The sequence below is a fragment of the Erpetoichthys calabaricus genome, chromosome 6 (assembly GCF_900747795.2).
Source record: "Erpetoichthys calabaricus chromosome 6, fErpCal1.3, whole genome shotgun sequence".
Lineage (NCBI taxonomy): Eukaryota > Metazoa > Chordata > Cladistia > Polypteriformes > Polypteridae > Erpetoichthys > Erpetoichthys calabaricus.
The window spans coordinates 90,112,523-90,135,050 of NC_041399.2; the positions used below are offsets into that span (position 1 = coordinate 90,112,523).

At 35.8% G+C, this 22,528-nt stretch overlaps 1 long non-coding RNA gene across 1 annotated transcript in view; it reads left to right on the top strand.

The window, feature by feature from the left end:
• The window catches only part of LOC127528386 (uncharacterized), a 979,244-nt gene that overhangs the window by 23,583 nt on the left and 933,133 nt on the right, over positions 1-22,528 (top strand). The window lies entirely within an intron of this gene.

Below are 22,528 nucleotides of genomic sequence, written 5' to 3' on the forward strand. Positions count from 1 at the left end.
CTCCATTAGAGTATATGGACAATAAACAGGTTCCAGTTATGACCATTACGCGTAGAATTTCGAAATGAAACCTGCCTAACTTTTGTAAGTAAGCTGTAAGGAATGAGCCTGCCAAATTTCAGCCTTCTACCTACACGGGAAGTTGGAGAATTAGTGATGAGTGAGTCAGTCAAACAGGTTCCAGTTATGACCATTACGCGTAGAATTTCGAAATGAAACCTGCCTAACTTTTGTAAGTAAGCTGTAAGGAATGAGCCTGCCAAATTTCAGCCTTCTACCTACACGGGAAGTTGGAGAATTAGTGATGAGTGAGTCAGTCAGTCAGTCAGTGAGTCAGTGAGGGCTTTGCCTTTTATTAGTATAGATATGTGTATATATATGTAGATATGTATATATTTATATGTATATATATGTACATATGTATATATATATGTAGATGTGTAAATTTGTATATGTATATATATGTATATGTAGATATGTGTATATGTAGATATGTATATATGTTTGCAGCTGGAGATCCACGAAGGGAAAAAAAATGAATCACGTATCATAAAGTAGTTTTTATTCCTGAGCTTTCAACCCCTATCAGGGGTCTTCATCAGAGGATAATGCTTAGACTTACAAGAATCAAAGGCAATATATAGCAACACATTAAGTGGGGGGGGGAGGTGACTAAGTCGGTATGATCAAGGGGGGGGGGGTTGTATAGTTTATTTATTATGTACATGTTCTTCTTAAGTTAGCATATGCTGGATTTATGTCCAAGTGTCTGTTGATGGCGTTTTCATCTGATAGCCAAGACTCGGCCAACTCTCTGGCACTTTTAGTACTGGCCTTAAATTTTACTTTTACATTGTCCCAGTTGAATGTGTGTCCTGTCAATTTAGTATGTGCATAGATCAAAGATAGTGCGTCCTTTCTTCTGACGGCGTTGCGATGTTCCTGTACACGTGTTGAGATTCTTTTTGACGTTTGTCCTATGTATACTGCTGAGAAAGAATTGCATGGGATACTATAAACTGCGTTTCGTGTTTCTGCTGTCGATTTCTTGTTTTTAGCATTAAACAGGACCGTGCACAGATTGTTCGTGGGTTTGTGTGCTATTCTGATGCCCCACTTGGTCACGATACGCGCTGTACCTTCTGACACATTGTGGTGATAAGGGAGTGAGTGCCAGGTGGGGTGGGGGTTCTGATTTAAGTCGATTGTTTGCTGATTCATTTGGCGTCTGCTGTGTAGGCTCCGATTAATGAATGATTAATGAATGTTTTTGTGAATTTCCCATTGGGATTAATAAAGTATCTATCTATCTATATGTAAACTATATTTTGTAGGTCTATGAACTTAATTTAAAGTTTAGGTTTACACGGTGCTTTCTTTCCGAAGTACCTGCACTCATGAATATGTCTGTATGCGTCAGTCGCTCAAATCCCCGCGCTTCGCACCGGCGAAGTACTGCTTTTAAATTTTTATTAAGAAGAAAAGAAAACCTTTTAAAATTGAGGGAAAATATACCAATAACAGTTTGTTAAGGATCTGTTTTTTTGTGAAGCTGCGTTCACTCGAGTGATCACTTCGAGATGACTTGCTGGCTAACCATAAGCGTTACCTGGTAGGTAACCACCCATACAATCAGATTGTGAATCAGACTACGAATGCCGTGAATGTAATTACCCCGATCTACATGCTGTCAAATAAACGAACCACACGCCGTGGCGCAATTTTAGGGGCTTAGCCTCTAGCGCTGACGTCCGAGGTTCGATTCCCGTAAGGGAGTGAAGTGAGCGGTGCTTTTAAAGTACTGCTTTTAAATTTTTATTAAGAAGAAAAGAAAACCTTTTTAAATTAAGTCTTAAAAAGAGCTGTAAAGATATTGACAATAAGCTAGGCAAACCCACCAAGACATGCAATCGTTTAAATCAAAGCGTGAGTCGAAAAACACCATCCCATAATATTAGTTAACGATTAACACATTTCTATATGTATTGTAAGCATACAATACAACTGATAATATGTTGCGCTTATTTATCTGGTGTACTGACATTTTTGCGCGTTTAACGGCTGAAATCTAACGTGGTTTGTGCCCTTCAGAATGAAAAGAGTTTGCATTTACCTTTTTAATAAAAGGCGAGCTTTTAAGCCTGAGAAATCACCCCGTAAATGCACACGTTTAATTGCACATGTGTTAATATGTATGCTTACACAGTATTAAAAGACACTCAACAAGTACACAGTATTAAAAGACAGTCAACAATTAACGTCATTTACCTTCGTTCCCGCGTTTGACTTGTGCTGTAAATCTCTTCCTCGTTTTCAGTTCACGTGATTACGTAGGAGGCGTAATACGTGATGACGCGATACGTGACTCCGCCTCCTCCATTGGAGTATATGGACAAAAAACAGGTTCCAGTTATGACCATTACACGTAGAATTACGAAATGAAACCTGCCTAACTTTTGTAAGTAAGCTGTAAGGAATGAGCCTGCCAAATTTCAGACTTCTACCTACACGGGAAGTTGGAGAATTAGTGATGAGTGAGTCAGTCAGTCAGTCAGTCAGTGAGTCAGTGAGGGCTTTGCCTTTTATTAGTATAGATATATATATATATATATATATATATATATATTCAAAAAAAAAGTCGCCACTGGCATTGTTTCGATAAGCTTCTGCAATGTCACAAGATTTTGTTCCATCCAGTGTTGCATTGTTGCAGTGTTGACCGCTGCACAAAGCCTTCTCCAGCACGTCCCAAAGATTCTCAATGGGGTTAAGGTCTGGACTCTGTGGTGGCCAATCCATGACCTTCTTCCATTGCTCCAGAGTCCAATCTTTATGCTCCCTAGCAAATTGAAGCCTTTTTTCCCGGTTTGCCTCACTGATTAGTGGTTTTCTTATGGCTACACAGCTGTTCAGTCCCAATCCCTTGAGTTCCCTTTGCATTGTGCATGTGGAAATGCTCTTACTTTCACTATTAAACATAGACCTGAGTTCTGCTGTTGTTTTTCTTCGATTTGATTTCACCAAACGTTTAAGTGATCACTGATCATGATCATTCAGGATTTTTTTCCAGCCACATTTCTTCCTCGAAGACGATGGGTCCCCACTATCCTTTCAGTTTTTAATAATGCGTTGGACAGTTCTTAACCCAATTTTAGTAGTTTCTGCAATCTCCTTAGATGTCTTCTCTGCTTGATGCATGCCAGTGATTTGACCCTTCTCAAACAGACTAACATCTTTTCCATGACCACGAGATGTGTCTTTCGACATGGTTGTTTAAGAAATGAGAAGCAACTCATTGCACCAGTTGGGGTTAAATAACTTGTTGCGAGCTGAAAGATAATCGCCCATAATTATCCAGTAGGAGGCTTGTACCTATTTGCTTAGTTAAATCCAGGTGGCGACTTTTTTTTTGGCCAGGCAGTGAATATATATAGTTTTTTTCCTGTAGTTTAAAAAAATTACTGCTCATCCATTTTGTGATGCTAGCAAAACACTGAGTCAGAGGATTGAGAGACTCAAGCTGTACGTGTTGTCTGCATAGTTATGTTTATTACCCTCATACTTAAAAATTATCAGGTGCAAATGGAGCATTATAGTGGGAGAATATAAAAAGACCCTAGAATAATTCCTTGAGGCAAATGTGATATCATGCATTTCTGACGTGCAGTCTTTCAAAGAGCTTCTCCTGCTACATATGATTTAAGCCAACTTAATACATTACCTGAATTCCCAACCAACTGTTGAAGGTGGTTAATGAGAATACTATGAATCTAGCGTATCAAATGCAGTCCTCAAGTCTATTAGTAAGAGGACAAACATTTTATTTCAATCAGCATTAAGCTGTGATTCATTATCTACTTCAAAAACAGCAGTTTCTGTGCTATAATTAAATGTAAACGTTAAATGGTATCCATCTAAAATAGAATTGATATTCAAGTAATCATTTAATTATTGAAAAAACACTTTCTAGAATTTTACTTAAAATTGGTACATTAGAGATTGATCTAAATTTACCCTACACAGAATAGTCCAGGTTATTATTTTAGCAGAGGTATTACTACTGCAGTTTTTAATGAATTTGGAAAAATTGCAGAATCTATTGAGTAGATAACTTTGTCAAATATGTTGTGGATTATGCAGTCTAAGACCTCCTTAAAAAGCATGTATGGAATGGATCAAGGATGCAGGCTCATAATTTGAGTTGAGAAATTATTCTACAAAGTAAACTAACTAATTGGGTTCTAGTTGTCTGTATTGTATTTGATTTGATATTGTTTATTTTTTTCTGAAAAAAAATGCTGCAAAAGATTCACAATTGATTGTTGACTGTTTGTTAATCCATTCAATAGTTGATGCCTGGTTTAAATTAAAGTCAACAATTAAAAGAAAAATCAGTCTTGGGTTATTTCTCAAAGAAGAGGGCTATATTTTGTCTAATTATTTCAGTTTCTCCAAATTCTTATAATGGACTGTTAATGTAGTTTTTCTCCATTTCCAATTAACCTTACAATAATCTGTTTGGAATTTAAAAATTTCTTAGGGTTTCCATGGAACTGTAGTAATCTGACCAGTTTTTATGGGGCTACTATATTAGCAGTGGCCTTCAGCCTTGCATAGAAATTGTCCATATGGCTGTGAAAATTCCTGAATGTAATAGAAGATGGTGTTACTCTTAATAATAACAGCTAGATATTCAAAAGTAGCAGAAATGTCAAGGCTGATAGCTTTACAATTGAACTGGACTGGGAAAATATTTGCCAAGCCTCTATACCTTTCTTTCCCTGACAGGGAAAATCAATTAAATTAAAACTCTAAGGGGCCGTTTCAGCTAGCACAGCAGCTCATCACTACTAAGTTATGTTTTACTTAAAATAAAGATCATTAACATAAACTATCATACAAGTTAATGTTCTACTATTATGCAAGGCCATTTAAGGAGTTTTAGAATAACATGGCTGCTTTGAATCTAAAGGACAATTAAAAATAGCAACCAACTTTCTTACATTTAATCCTGTTTTCTCTTTTTAAAAAATTTGTAAGTAGTTGTTAAAATGTCAATATTATCATCTCTTTACTTAGAAATTCTACGGTTGCTTTGTATTTTTTGACTAAAGTTAAGTACTCATGAATATGTTATTACCTTGCTAATTTAATCTGTGACAAACCTGAAACCTTGTTTACTGGGATGCAGGCCATCCCTTTAGAAGAAACATTGTCATGAGGTTAAATGAAGTTCCAGTTGACTTGACAAAATAGTGCCTATTACTGGAGAATTTCAGGCAATTCTCCAAGAAGAAGAATGTGTTTAAGGCTTTATCCAATCTTCTCATCATAGATAGGGGCCCAGACACGATGATCCTTCTAGCAGTAGTCCCCTCTCTGACGGCTTACAAGAAAAGCCTGTCTTTAGAACCTCTGAATGGTGGTGGTGAATGTTGTTAACCCTGGTATACAGTATTACAGTCCCAACATTCCTGTGCTTCTTGATGACTGGTGGGGCCTTCCTTGCAATGTCCAAAATGTGAGGAAACAGGACAGGTCTAATGATGAAATGTTCAAGTTTTAGACTATGGAGTATCTGATGATGAGCATATCTTGATGGTCTTCTGGCAAGGTAGAAGAACTGAGAGCTTCAGATTGGTTGCCACACATTAGGTCGGTCTCAGGAGGTGAGTGGTGTCTTAGGCTTGGGCCTCTGCTTGGGAGCTGGGATAAAGTAGATATGGCCAGCCTGAATCTCTGTCTCTGCAGCTTGTTTCAGAATTGATGTTGCTGGTTAAAGTACACAAAGCACCCTTTAATGACTGCAAGCATGTCTTTTGTTTCCTCTTTTCGGACTGACAAACAAGGAATTGCTGAATTTACTTTTCTGGGGTGCACAATTCCTCAGTTACATACGGGAGCTCACACTCTTCCATTTGCTGTTTTGATGTGTGTAATCCATTGAGTGAACCCTTACATACTGTTCATATTTTGTGCCTTCACAGTATGGTACAGATCAATTTAACCCAGGCCACAAATTCCTTCATAATAAGTGTCTATACCATATTTTGGACTACAGATTTATTTAGAACTAGCTGTGCCCCGTGGCTGTACCGAAATAGTAGTGAAACAGGACAAACTTTAAAAATCAATAGACGTTGGCACTGTATGTGATCATTTCAGGTCTAATGGGAGAGCGTCCCCTGTGTGGAGAGAAATGCACCTGGCCGTGATATCTCTGGCAATCTGCAGCTACACTCTAAAACACATGTAGCTCTGATCTCTTTCTCTCTCAAAAATGTCAAATGTTACTTTCTTAACAATCAATAGATGATAATATCTGTTGAACAAACAGGTTTGGCTTAGCTAAGCGGAGGCAAGGTACGTTCCAACATGTGACGAGAGGTAGACTAAATCTAACAGAGGCTGGCGTGCAAGTGAGGAGGGCCCCGCCCCGTTCCCTAAATCGGTACCACAAGCGAACTATGACTCATAGCGTGATGAGAGAAGTCGCGGAACCAACCGTATTGTTCAAGCAAGTTATAGAAAAAAAAAAAATCTAAATCTGTTAAGTAGTTCTCTCATGAAAAGCGGACAGACAGATGTTGGATTACAGTATATATATATATATGGGTGTGTGTGTGTGTGTGTGTAAATAGCCTATCTGATATAAATAAGTGGATGATTAATCCTTAATTAATGTTTCAGAGAGCAGGAAGAGTGTATTTTGTAGTTTTTCCAACACTTATTTTTGGAGAAAAACATCTATCACACCATATCATGTCCTTTATTTACCTAAGACCTAGCCATACGTGAAATGATCAAGGAGGCTTCACTGAACTTTAGTACAGTTTTTAATAACTGCCAACAACTTGCAACAACAACATGTACTTGCAGCGTTCACACACAGACAACCCCCGCCTACAGCCTGTCTTTGGTTACTCCACAATGCCCACCATAAAGCACACAGTAAATTCATAATGTCAATTAAGTACTGTATGACACCATAATGATTTAAAAATATTTTGTTGAAAGCAAAAATGGCAAGAACATTCTGGAACTCTTATTTATTTATTATATAGCCATGTATAAAACACCATCCTCATTGCAAAATCATAAAATAAGTCTTCATCACCACTATCTATAATTATCAATGTTAATTTGACATTAATTAACACTTAGAACACAAAACATAAAATTGCTTATTGCAAACTAGTCTGAGCGTCGAAGCAGTGTTAATAAACTTTGCATAAGTGGGACTTGCAAATGTGTTTGCCACATTTGCAGCAGGTTGTGCCCGTTTTGAAGTCCGTTATTGCAGAGCAGAAGTTGTATCTTCTTCTCTTCTATCCCCTTGTGTTGGCATTTTGTGTGATCACGGCCAGGCTTAGATCACTGTACTGCCCTTACTAGGGCTGCTGAAGCTGCTGTGCGGGGAGGGTGGTGTAATTTTTGCATGTAAGAAGCCCACGCTGCCTCAGAGTCATCTTCATCGGAGGGACTATAACCAAAGTTTTCCTCCATGTTGTCTTCCTGCTCTGAAATATACTCCTCCAAATCACTATCTGCCTTCTCATCTTGGAAGATCAAATCAAGGGCCTCCTGCACAGTTAGCCTTGTAGCCATAACCTCAGTCACTGAAATGGCAGCTACGGTGTCTTTATAATCTTAATGACTCCCCAACCCCTCTTTTGATCTCTGTTTTAGTCTCAGTTAGCTCAGAATAAATTAATTCTGATTTGCTTATTTTTAGATTATTTTATTACATTGCATGTGCTTGTGCTTGCAGGTGTAGATTTCATGCCTGTGTCAAGGCAATCTCTGACATCTGTATAACCACTGTTCTTTATGTGCTACGTATATGATCACTCCTATGCTGTTTCGAGATTCCCCTGTGAACCCTTCAAAGACCAGCCAGTGCCTGTCTCTGCGGGAACATGGGCAGATCTAAAATCCAGCTCAATAGATACGGGTCAAATTTGACCCAGAGCAGCCTCAATGTACAAAAATTTGTATCACCTGAGCAACAGTAAAAATGTAAAATATTTTCATATTTGTGTATTTTGGGTCAATTTAGAGAAAGGTGTCAAATATCAGGCTAAAAGAATGACAATTTGGGTATTTTTACTGCTGTCAAATGTCAAACCAGAACATTATGTAAGGGTTAAATTGAACCACAAAAATTGAACGATTAAATTAAGGAAGAGACCAAAACAACAACTGTTATTTCTGTTTGGGTGAAGAGAAACGTGGCAACAATTTCAGGTGTCATGAAACGTGATTGGAAAAAGTCTCAAATAGAAATTTTGTACTTTATGATTTTAATACATGTTGTTGAAAATTCTGAATTAGCTGAAATTCATTGAGTGACTTTATTCACAGTAAATTATGGTGCATGTTTGCACAGCATATAATTGATGTAATTTTGCAACAATGGAAAGAATGTGACAAGCCCTGATTATAATAGGTATCTTTTGGCTCAGTGTCCCCAAATTATTACTTTATTCCACTGTCAGAATGGGTGAGAAAATAACAGAGGGATTTTTATTGTCATTGTTTTGTTTGTAAGTTGTGCCTGCTGTGTCATTGTATCATGTATTGTATTGTTAGCCCATGTGTCTGCACCAGAGGTAAACCATCAAATAGTTGTCATTGCACCATAAGGTATAGTGACAAGAAGGCAATTTGAATTGATTTCTATAATAATGGTACTGTATGTCTAGGAAATCAATAATATGCATAAAATATTGTTGATTTTAGTTTGCGTAACTTGTTTGAAAGTGGACCTGCAGATTGCTTTTGATAGACACTGATATATTTTTGTAAAGCCACAAAGCACCTGCTCTTGATGAAAAAAATATTTCCAGAGTATACTTTCTCTGCTGAAATGTGTCATACACCTAACATACTATGTAAGGCAAGAGTATTTTCAAGTTCGAAACCTATTTTATCCTTTATTTTCAACAATCTAAATTCATTCTAAGAATTTTCGGTTGCTTAGAACCAAATTTCAGTTTCACTTTATGCTTTCAGGCATCTCCAGGGTTGCAGTTCTTCAGTGTCACTAACATTTTAGTTAGCATGTCCAGTGGCCAACATTATATAAGGTAATTTGCTTAACCCTGTCACTCAAGTGGTCTCCAGATGCTAAACAGTATAAAGAAATGTCCTAGATGTGTCATCAGCATGAATAATTGTATATTCCTTAAGACTTTACATGTTAGTTACTTGCAAATTGATGGATATTTGAGCTGGCTGAACACTATTGCGCAGCAAAAAAACATCATTATGGATATTCTTTTTGTAGTAATTAAGCTAAAAGCCACCAGTTTGATCTAACATTATATAAAATAACTGGCATGAAAGTAAATATGTTCATTGCAAACATCCTTTTTTATTTTTACTAATAAAGGCTTCTTAGCACCTTTTTCAACTGAAACCTGATTTTAATTGTGTACTGTTTAGACAATTAAAAAGTAGCAATGACACAGATGTATTGTAGCCATTAGTGTAGCGATAATGAACAGCAAATCCAGAGAGAATGCTAATTAGAAAAAAGGTACTAATTAAGCAATTAGTAGGTCAAGGAGCATGGATGTAGATCACCTTATGCAATGATATAACAATAAATCTTACTTTGCAGTTCTGGATGCAATTCTAGATGGACTCAGAGCTAAAGGATGAGAAACTACTCTATGCAAAAATAAAACACAAGGGAAAGGGAAGGCTGCTTACCTGTAAGTGAATGTTCATCCCAAATAATACTCTCAATTTACACTCACTGAGTTGTTTAAAAAAAAAATACAAAAATTTACATAAAAAAAATCATTAGATAAATAGATTGGTATGAAGGTCACTATAGATATATTTAAACACTGTGGGACAAATTCCCACGTCTATGTACATATACACTTCATAATTTGAGATATTAAAATGGCGCATTGCAGCCTGTGTATAGTCATCAACACCCTTCTGAAGTTTCACTTTTTTTTCTTAAACTAGACTTATTAGTAATGGGTATAATTTAAGATGTACAAAGAAGAATTTCTTTCAGGCTCAGGGTAGTAAAAGATTTTGCATTAAGTTGGATCGGTCTGGTTTTTTTTTGCTTTTATCGTAATTATTTCCTCTCATCTCTACACTAAATGAATCTGGTACATAAGAACATAAGAAATTTGACAAATGAGAGAAGACCTTTCAGTCCATCACATTTATTTGTTTAGCTTACAGTATCTCATCCAGACATTTATTAAGGTTTTTGCTTCAACTACATGTCTCAGTAACACCACTTTGCATAAAGAAGTTCTTTCAGCTCAATCTTAAACACTCTTGCCCTTAATTTCCATTGGTATCCTCGAGTATGTGATTCACCCTTAAGCTGCATGAATTCTTCTGGATCAACTTTATCTATGCCTTTGAGAATTTTAAAGACCTGGGTTAGATTCCCATTGAGTCTGCTTTGCTCAAGACTAAAAGTATCAGCACATCAGAACAGAAAAAGTGGTTTCATCAAGAAATAAATCAGGAAGTTCTTCACAACTTAATTCATTGCTGCAATGCAAAAAAGAAAGCAGTAAAACTTACCAAAGCCAATGTAAAACTATGAAGCAAGTACTGAAGCTTGTTCATTTGTTTATTTGTTTTGAAACCCACTTAAACCCAAGAAAGTTTAAAGAGGATATAGCCTATCCTGGCAAGATTGTGTAACAGGCTGGGACCACTCTGAATGGGAAGCAAACCTATTGCAGGGCACACTCCTCTGCACATCCCTACTCAGTTATGTAGGACCAATTTTGAATCACTAACTAACCTAATGTGACACAAGGAGAACATGCAGCCTAGAAGCTCCAGGATTGTGACTTGGGTCTCCTGGAGCAACACTGACACTGTGATATTTTGGACAATCTTCAGTTATTGTAAAAGAAGGTCTTGTGATGATGGTGGTTCAAACTGTACGACAGCAAAATATGTTTGTCTGATTAAAAAATAAATTAAATTGGAATTACTTTGAAGCAGGCATAGGGAATTTGAATGTAATGTTGTTCTTCATATTCTTGTTTATAATTTGATGGCTTTAATTACCAAACCGAATACAATTAAAATGGAGAGAAAAAAAATGACTTAGAAAATATCGTAATGCAAAAACCATAATGAAATGCATTAAATTAAACAGAATTTAAACCAAATATTTAACAATTATGAAGTGTGCAAAGGGGGAATGCAGTTAGTCAGATCAAATATCCTTTTTAGAAATAATCAGTTCTGCCTTCTCTGTATCCTAGTAACAAGCGTGCAGTAATTGTATTTCTCACCATTAGAATATAAAGAACATTTAATATCAAGAAAGTTACTTCAAACTGCAGATTGCTCAAAGTTTATTTAAGGCAATGAGTAATTCAAAAGCTTGAAATGTAGTAACGGCCATTTTAATTATGTTTTGTCTATGGGAAGACCTTGAAAAGTTGTAAGCTATTCATTACTAAAATGCGTATATGGTGCAAATGCTGTGTATAAAGGCAATGTGTTGAAATATTTTTGTCAGATAAATATTTCATAATGCAGCCATGTGAGACTAACATATTCAGTGTTCCTGGCCCAATATGATGCTTTAGGAGAATTATTTTGCATTGAACAATTGCATTTGCATGCTTCTGCAGTAATATCAACATCAAAAGAATACCTGATCAGTTTATCACTTGACTGAATGGGAATGGTTCATGTTCATGAATCATATTGGAATAAACATTGATTATTTTATCTTTTCCTAGAAGCACTCAATTTTCCTGAATGGCACACCTAATGGCACACCTAACACAAAGCACTCAGTGGAATTACACACACACACACATACACACATAATTTTCATTTACCAATAAATGTAATTAGCAAGACTTTAGAACATATGATTAACAGGAAACAATATACATAAATAGTGGGACTGAAATCAAAGCTGCCCTCCTAGGAAATATTTTTTCAAAGGTGGTTAAGTTTAAGGCTGTTTTAGGGATAATCTGTAGTGTATAATTCTATCACCAGACTTAGAATGCTGTTCCGCTTAGCCTTTGTCACTCATAAACTGACCTCTAAAGTCAAAATAAGTCAATGAAGCTCATCTAATTTAAACCGAGCAAACATTAACAAAATAAATAAACAAAGGAGGGTTTACTGAATTATAAAAGTATATGAAAAAACAAGTCTAATGTCTTAAATACAAATATGAATTCAATGAATAGTGGCTGGTCCTCTTTGCCCTGAACAAAGTGTAAAAATAATGCTTTTTCTTTACCCCTCTTCCTTTTGCCTAATCATAGTATGTCAATTTATTCACCCTGCTCCTAGCATATTAGTCTTATAGTTAGAATAGCCTTCAAAAAACATCCTGTTAATTCTTCAAGTTCTCTCTTCGTTTACTAAAATCAGAGAAGTGACTCCTCAAGTTCTGATAACCCCATATTGAATCTTTGTCATGATTGTTAACATACTACTGCTATGTATGATTTTTAATTATGTTTGTACAGTGTAGTAATATTTCATTGTTATGTCATTTGCTTATTTTATAATGATGGTGGTGACATCAGCATATTGATATTTTATGAGTATTTTCTTGTTTACACATCGCCATTTTGTGGTACACTCACGGGGCAGCTATCATTTTAGAGGTTGCTATTGTTGCTGCTAAGGTGAAGATCATGTAACATACTACTGTATCTCACTGCTCCTTGTTCATTTAAGATTGCTACAGTTTTGGACACTTATGCTCTTGGAACAATTCAAAGAATCTTCTTGAAATACTTTAATTCTTGATATTGGCAAGGAATTGCTACTAGTTAGTTTTGGATTTTGCTTCTGTTTTTGACTCCTGGTTTTGTCACTTAGTTTTTGTTTTGAGCTCTAGAAAGTTTGCCTTTGCATTTAAGAACTCAGCATGACATTTCTGTTAGATTTATGCTTATTACTTGTACTCATTTCATTTCCTGGTCCATTTTTCACTCTTTTTTCAAAGTGCACACATTTTCCATCCCAGTTCAATGTTTTTCCTATAGGGCCATCATGGGAAGTGACTCTCATTTAATGAACATTAGAAGTATTTACATTTCTGCTAATGAAACTTCTACACTTACTGGATAGTCACCTACTGCCCCTTTGGCAGGTGACTGAAAAGGACTGATAATGCATAAAAATGATGGAATAATGGTAATATGAAATCTGGATATGAACAACAAAAAACTTCTAGTTACAGCAACAAAAAGCCTTTCCTTCAATATGATTTCATGGTTCAATATTTTACTCTTCATAATTATTTTTCATCATTTTTTTATTATGCTGTCACGCTAACTGTATAGCTTCTTCCTAAGTGCAACATTGCGTGTTGGTTATATACAAGTGTTCTTATTCTTTTTTTCCATGTATGCACTGCCAAGCTGTTTCTTTCAGACTTATTTGTGTTACTGTTCTGGATTTAAAAAGACTACATCATTACAGAATATACTTTTCCTTCAACCTTGAACAGTTCAACAAAACAGAACTTCTATTTATCAACTAAGCAGAAAATGTCATTTAAGAATAATGGAAATGAACCTGAAATAGCTTCCTCAACAAAATTCTGCAGTTCATTTTCTTGTATCACATGGAAACATTGTATATGATTTAGATCTGAAGTAATTAAAGTAAAAGATTGCAGATTTAATGAGTGCAGTTATTTGACTTCCAGTAACTAACAGTGTAGTATGTTCTTTTGTGAGAAGAAATTGCTGCAACATTGTATTTTGTGTGTCCTTCATAACTTACAACTTAGAAGAGACTAAGAGGAAGGCAAGAAGGGTAAGACATATGAATGACAAAACATTATGTTGCTGACTAAAAAGTATTACAAATGAAGAGGCTTATGAGAAAGGCACTGACATTTAAATCACAAGACTACAGTTTCAGTCCCAATCTGTGTGTCCCTTGGTGACTGCCTGCTCTAAAAATATTGTTAAAAATATGCTACAGCCATTTGAATGGTGCTCATGATAGAAGGATGCTATAAAATTAGACTGTGCATTTGTACATATTATAAGAGATGCTTTCACAGCTACTCTATAAAACCATAATCTTCATACTAATTTATGTGCTTGTATTAGAATACATAGGGAAAAGAAATATTAATAGTAATAATTAATTACATTTATGTAGCGCTTCTCTAGCCTAGTCAAAGTGCTTTACATAGACAGTGGGAACACCTTCAACCACCAACAATGTGTAGCCTCCACCTGGATGATGTGACAGCAGCCATTCTTGCTCCAGTATGCTCACCAAGACATTAGCTATTAGGTATTGAAGGGGTGAGAGAGATAGTTAGCTAATAAAGCAGAGGGGGTGATTAAAGGAACAGAATGACCAGGCTATGGTGAGCAATTCAGCTAAGACATTGGGAAACACCTTGTTCTTTTTGAAACATGCTCAGGGATCTTTTGTGACTGCAGAGAGTCAGGACCTCCGTTTTACATCTCATTAGCACCATTACAGCTCAGTGTCCCCATCACTACACTGGGGCATTAGAATCCACATTCAGACCACAGGGTAAGCACCCCCTGCTGGCCTCACCAACACCTCTTTCAGCAGCAACCCAAGCTTTTCCTAGATGGTCTCCCATCCAAGTATTGGCAGGGCCCAAACATGTTAGAGTTCAGGTGTTATGGCTGCTGAAAATGTATACTGTATGTATAGCAATACCCGTGTAGGACATTTTCATTTTTAAAAATGCCTTTGAAATGGCATAAAAAAACAAAGATAATGCACACTGCAAGGTCCTTTTAATTCTTTCTTCCCTAAGTTAAAAAATAGTCAACATTATTTTAAATTCTGGGAATTCAAAGAAGGACATAAATCAGCATTTGGGGCTACCTGAATATAAGCCACCAATCTTAACTTACTTGAATGAAATCTGGAAAAGATGTACAAGAAAGGTTACAGACTATCAGGGTATTCATATGTGTAATTTATATGATTGAACTAATTATTAACTAATTATGAACTAATTACTGAATTACTGTCACCTGGTTGCCCTTTTATGAGTGTGTATATGTAAATTTAGGAGATTTCTAGATTTAGAGAGATTTAATAGTAGCTAATTTTATATTTGTTTCGAAGATGAAGAAGTGCTATAAAATAAGTTTCTACAAAATAAATAGTCTGTAATTATGAGGATAACCTAGATTAATGAGCGCAAACCAGTTTAAACATTTCACATTCAAATTTATAAAAATACTTAAAGAATAAGTCACAGTTACGTGTAAAACATACTGTTTTTGCTTAGATAACACCTGAAGACCCAGACGAATGTTAGCGTGAGATGAACCTATACTGTAGTCTCTTATTTGTTATGAGTCATCCAAACTTTCACCTTCAGTAAAGTCAGTACTGTGATTCCATTAGTCTCATGTACTGAAGAGCAGCATTTAATCATCTAGTTTAAATCATCCTTAAGTGCTTTAAATTCATCAAAGATCTGTGTCAAACAAACAGGATGATATATTAAAAATTATTTAAAAAGCATCACTGATGAGGAATGATTAGGACACATATCCATGTCTAATTCTGAAAGGATGATTTACAGTTGCATGCACTGATTGGCCCCTGTGAGACAGTGGCATATCACGGGCCTATCACAGCCTGTCTATATATTTCTTCATTTTTGACTATAATATCTTCCCAAAATATCCAAAAGCTAGTGCAGTGCGGGGCTATGGTAATTCAAAAAGAAGACTCGTTAAATTAACAGTATGTTGACTGGTTAGCTCTACATCATTGTCATGTTCATTTTAATAAATACATTATGTGTATTTTCAGATTTTACCCTGGCATGTAGTGCGTAGGTATAAACACAAAATTATTTGCCTCTTCATAGTGACAAAAATAGTCTTGATACCTGACTAATACAAGCGAATAATAATTCAAGTGTATTAATGAAGTGTTGATAAATGTGCCAATTACAGTTTTGAAATTTTTGTCAATATACCTATCGTGCATACATGAATTCCTATAGTACTTTGCATGTTTATTTAGTATTTTTAATTTTCTCTTAATTTTATTGTCACCTTGTTAATGTCTTTATAGAACCATTTTCTTTTCCATTTTATAGCATGTATAGCCATTGTGTGACTCTGCATATGATGTCGAGCAGGGTGTACATGTCAATTTAAGATGAATTTTGGGATTTGTCTAAATTAAAACAAATGTGGGCTTGGCCATTTAAATAACTTATTTCTTCTGCTTTCTGGTTTTCTTTCTTTGATGTTTTGTCTGTGATCCTTATTTTGAGTTCAGAGGAATGGTATTTTTATCTCTTTCGCTCTAAGTATTTTGCCTGATTTTTAGATGATTATTGTACTTCTTTCAAAGATGTGATTATTTTTGTTTATCTTGCCTTCTAGCACATCCGTGCTCATTGTGATTTGTAGTGCAGCATCAGAATTAATGCAATTTTTTTGGTAAACAAAGTATTTTTAATAAACAAATATTTTAAACTTAAATTGGAGACTTTGTCTGGAATTTTATACTGTAATGTATAGTTTTTTAATATTGCAGTTGCATTTCCTACTTTAGAAAATAAATACAAATTAGCAGTAAAATCAAAACCACTGTTTCCGTAAATAAAACACATTGCATGGTCCTAATATTGGTAATACTGTCAACAATTGTTACTTTTAACAGTGTACTACTGTTAAAATTAAGAGGTATTCTTAAGCAATCTCTAAAACCAGAATAATGCCAAGAACTGCAGAAATAAATTGAAAAATGTCTTTGTTACAGGAAAAAATACATATGGGGTGCTACACAAACACAAAAAACACACTGCTGAATAAACTGAAATAAACTTAGATCTCAATGCCCCTCTGGGCTTTTGTAAATTTGAACTTTACTCTGCCTACTAGATGGGGTGGCCCCAACTATCTTTTCCTCACCTCCAATTCTCTCTTCCTCCTACTCTAGGCTTTACTTCCTCCTTCCATTTAAGTGCTGGTTTCCCGCTTTCCTCCCAATTCCTTACTCTGTGAAGCACTAATGATAATGTGGTGGCTTTCACAAACTACAAGAAATACTTCTGGATGATCCCCAGGGTAAACACAGCCCTGAAATGGCAGCAGGGACACAATTCCACAGCTCACCATAGTGGCTCTAGTTTTTCTTATACTCCTCTGCTAACAGAAGCTGCAAGTAAACCCAATTTCATGTTGAGAACTGGGAAGCCCATCTTGACTATTTAATTTTTTTGTGTTCTTAAAATGTTTTTGGCTTACAATTGTTTTATATTTCAAAAGGTAATTTTCAAACATTCATTTCATAATAGTATCTCTTTGAAAAGATTTACTTTTTCATTTTACTTCTAACTGTGCCTAATCCTAATGTTGAAAGCTGCTGGATTCTTTTCTGGTTGAGAAATTAAGATGGAGTGGCATCAGTGGCTTTGTCTGAGATACAGATTGACTCAATGAAGCTCTGCTCATGGAAAGTTTAGTATTCATTGTTCCGATTTTGACTCTCGCCCCTTTGTCTCAACTTAGTTTTCATATTAGTATTTTGGCTCTGGTTATTAAATAGGATTTTTCTTGGTTGACAACTTTTGCAGTTCCATTCCGAATACCTTCAGGATGGTAAAAGACTTTCAGTTAGAAAAATACTAGTTTTTACTGTGAAAGTTTATTTTTTGTTTTCAAGTCTATCCCTCAGTCCTCAGGGGGGAAAAAGAAATATTTTTGCTTCTGAAGTAAAGGCACATTTACTGGTCAGCTTCATAAAACATCACGCCATTGGGAAATATATGGTGTTTGGAAGGCAGGCAGATGGTTTGGAAAAGAAGAGGGGAGGCAAGAATTTCTGTTGCGAGTTTTCAGCATTTCATGTTTTTTGGTGACTAACATATCATTTCACTAAGGGGACATTATAACCTTTTGTTCTCCTATCCGCAGCCATTTTTCTATTAACAGTCAGGGGGCATTTCTCATGCCCTTTAATTTCTTTTTGAACAGAGGAACAGGCAGGAACACAAGTTCAAAGCCACAGTGGAATGCTAAATAAATGCTCAACATGCAGCAGTAAAGATCTTTGCAGAATTAGGTTAGCTTAAGCACGCACATTTTATGTTTCGAGGCATAGTATTTCCAGTAGCACACAAAAATGCAAGTCAAGAAATTCTCATCCCACCATCCACACAATAGTACTACCTGAAAATAATTATTAAAACCTGCAATATCCTGGAAAGCTCATAGGTGAATCCTTAACAAATGATTTATTCTGTCTTATGCCCACTCCCAAATGTTACTTGTGCAGTTTGGTGGTTACTGTATATACTCTCGTATAAGTCGAGTCTTGAAACCCCAAAAATTGCTCATAAAATCAGACCCCAACTTTTACACCCATTCAAAAATGTGACACTTTTTTTTTTACATCTTGCCTCCTCCAATCTCGTATCAGTTTCTCAAACACATCAGATTTTGTTGCAGCAGAGCAGTTACCAATTTCTTTCACCACTTCAATGACTTTTAATTTAAAACCAGCTTCATATTTCTTCTGATGAAACTCTCCATCGTGGATATGGGATGCTCTTATGATAAAGGTGTATGAGGGTGTGAGATACAAAAAACACAGAGCAGTGCAAAAGTCGCTTCGGAATAGTTCGGGTATTACCGTGTGGTCACGTAGGCACAATACATAGAAAAAAAAAGCAGTGTGGTCCATGGTTACTCTCTCAGGTGGGCGTTAGCATATCATAATCTCTTGGACCAATAGCGTGAGTCTTCCGCATTTGACTTATACGATATTATAAAATACCAAAAATTATACTGTCAAATCAAACCCAGACTTATCCGCAGGAGAACTTGTCCGCGAGTATACAGTATACAGTAATTGAGTTGAAGCATGTGTAAATTAGTGAAAATAAAGATTGGAACACCATAAAAGTAGGTATATATTTTAATATGTTCAAACATCAGGTAATATTCTACACTTATATTTGTACAACATGTGCTTTTTAAAATATTTTTAAACTTATTGATTTCACTTTTTCTGCTCACCATGCCTCTGCAAAGAATGAAATGTTTATGACTCACACATAGATGCATAAAAGAAGCAAGTTAAAACTGTAATCTTCAAATGAATGTGATAGTTTAAAACACAGTCCTGCACAAAAATGGCATTCACTGTGCTACATCCATGATATAATCAAAAGGAAAGTGGACTGGAGTAATAATAACAATAATAATTTACATTTATATAGCGCTTTTCTCACTACTCAAAGCGCTCAGCAATTTCAGGTTAGGGGCCTTGCTCAAGGGCCCAATAGAGCAGAGTCCCTATTAGCATTTACAGGATTCAAACCGGCAACCTTCCGATTGCCAGTGCAGATCCCTAGCCTCAGAGCCTACACTCTGGGTACAAAACAGACTGCCACCCATAATGGCCATGAATAATCCAGATAAAAACACCCGTTATTGCCCAAAATGCAGCTGGTGGATTGGACATGCACTAGTTGACTTGATACTTAGTAGTACAGTAATCCCTCGCTATATCGCGCTTCGCCTTTCGCGGCTTCACTCCATCGCGGATTTTATATGTAAGCATATTTAAATATATATCGCGGATTTTTCGCTGCTTCGCGGGTTTCTGCGGACAATGGGTCTTTTAATTTCTGGTACATGCTTCCTCAGTTGGTTTGCCCAGTTGATTTCATACAAGGGACGCTATTGGCAGATGGCTGAGAAGCTACCCAGTTTACTTTTCTCTTTCTCTTGCGCTGACTTTCTCTGATCCTGACGTAGGGGGATTGAGCAGGGGGGCTGTTCGCACACCTAGACGTTACGGACGCTCGTCTAAAAATGCTGAAAGATTATCTTCACGTTGCTATCTTTTGTGCAGCTGCTTCCTGAAACGACATGCTGCACTGTGCTTCGCATACTTAAAAGCTCGAAGGGCACGTATTGATTTTTGATTGAAAAACAAACTCTGTCTCTCTCTCTCTCTTTGTCTGCTCCTGACGGAGGGGGTGTGAGCTGCCGCCTTCAACAGCTTTGTGCCGTGGTGCTTCGCATACTTAAAAGCAGCCCTATTGAGTTGTTTGCTTTTCTCGCTATCTCTGTGACAGCCTGTGCTCCTGACGCGCACTCCTTTGAAGAGGAAGATATGTTTGCATTCTTTTAATTGTGAGACGGAACTGTCATCTCTGTCTTGTCATGGAGCACAGTTTAAACTTTTGAAAAAGAGACAAATGTTTGTTTGCAGTGTTCGAATAACGTTCCTGTCTCTCTACAACCTCCTGTGTTTCTGCGCAAATCTGTGACCCAAGCATGACAATATAAAAATAACTATATAAACATATGGTTTCTACTTCGCGGATTTTCTTATTTCGCGGGTGGCTCTGTAACGCAACCCCCGCGATGGAGGAGGGATTACTGTATAGGATGCCAGGTGAGTGCTATAGGCAGGAGTCTATTGTCAATGAATAGGAGATGGGAAAGTAATTTTCTCTTTTTTTCCCTTTACGGTTACTGCAAAAATGCAAAACAGGCAGCTTGAATATTTTATTTTTTAGACATTGAGTGGATGCAGACTTGAATAACTGAGATAAACATTGCTAACCTGGATAAGGTCTTCAAAATTGTGATTATTAACAAAAGGAAAATCGGAAATATCGTAGTTACATTAAATTGTTGCTAAGAATGAAATCCAACTTTTGCTTGCTGTGATGGACACTTGAGATTTCTAGTATAAAGCAGTAGTAAGTCAGACATCTCAGGTTTAATAAGCAGAAGCCTGTACATTTTACTAATGAGGAGACCAGCTAATCGGTAAGCTTAAACATTTGCCAGCTGGCTTTGGCAAACATTTTTTTTTAAGATGGCTAAATGCTTTCTATTGGTGGCACAGTGTTCTCATTCCATTTTTGTCACATATTCTTGTTGTATTTTTATCTTTCTCAAGAATTAATTTTTTTGCCACTCGATTTAATTTCTGCTTTGAGTCTGATGCTGTTCCGGTAGGCTCTGGACACTCAGGTTAGGCTCTGAAGTAGGTGTATGAATGAATGAATGAATGAATGAATGAATGAATGAATGAAAAACATTATGTGTTAGAAAATTCAAAACATTTCTGATTGGTAGTAATTTTCATCACAATGTGATGAGGCAGGCCATTCTGCTTTTAGACTTTGATGCCAATTCAATGTTGTGATTTGTAGCATTATATGCACTATTTTAAAAGGTTCAGCACATGGTTAACTTTCCTTTGTAATTTTTTTACTTCATGAATGAAAGAATAAAAGTATTATTGAATTGAATGGACTTGACAGTTTAAATAAAAATACCACTTAATAAATACATTTTCAAGTGTGTTCTGCAATGAATAAAGATTATTACTTGTAAATAGATAATTATATTGTATAATATTAAGTAGTGCTCAAAGGGCAATGTAACCAAATATTTTTGCTAACACCAACTCAGTTCTTAGAGGGAACATTGCTTAGGACAAATTGACCCATTTATTTAAATACATTTAGGAATTTATCATGCTAACATGTGTGCTCTGTACAGCAATGAGAAAATGTGTGTTGGAGAAGACACCGAAGAATTGGCAAACAAGTGTGACTTTTAGATTACAGAATAGCTGCAAGAAAAACATAATTACCTGGCCTTGTGAAAGCAAAAAGAAAAGCTACAAACAATGAAGCCAGTTAACAAAATAAAACCTCAAGTGACTGTTGAACCTCAGACTATTTTAAGTGTCACCACTGAGAAATGTAGTAAAGTGTTTAATTTCCCTAAACTAAAGGAAAGAAATTCAAGCAAAAGCAAAAAGACTTTGACTCTTTGACTCAGATATCATAATTATACTTCCTTTGGCACACTTTACATACACACAGTTATAACAATTTTCATTTTATCAGCAAGTGCAGAATTTACTGTGGTAAGCAATACAACTATGATGTGCATTATAAAGAGCATTTTGTTTTTGTCAAGATGACGACATGATTTTCAGGCACCAGATTTTCAGTCCATGCACACCGGCTTTGATGACATAAGATTCAGAGCACTATACATTTTTTGTCACAGCTTATTCAACCTTTTACTTCTTCATTATTTAACAGGTGTAAATATTTTTTCTAGGCAACCCAATTAAAAAAAATTAAATATTTCCAAAATTCAAACTTGAAACTCCAAAATACACACTTAGTATTTGATGTTTGTTTACTGTAAATTCATTTTTTTTAAACTACAGCAATGAATTTTCAAGTTCTAAATGGCAGAATATTTTCATACATTGCAGTTATATTATGCTTAATCTTTCAAATTAAACCTAGAAAAAGTATTCAGCCCCCAAAACAATTTTCTAATTTAGTCTCAGATTCTAAACTTATAATACATTAAATTAAGAATTTTTCCATTTGCACTACAATACAGTACATATGTCAAATTAAAAGAAACAATCAGAAATTTGAAACTTTCCTAAAAGCAAACTAAAATCAAGACAAAACAGCATTCAAAACAAGTCAGGGCTATAATTAAAGAAAATT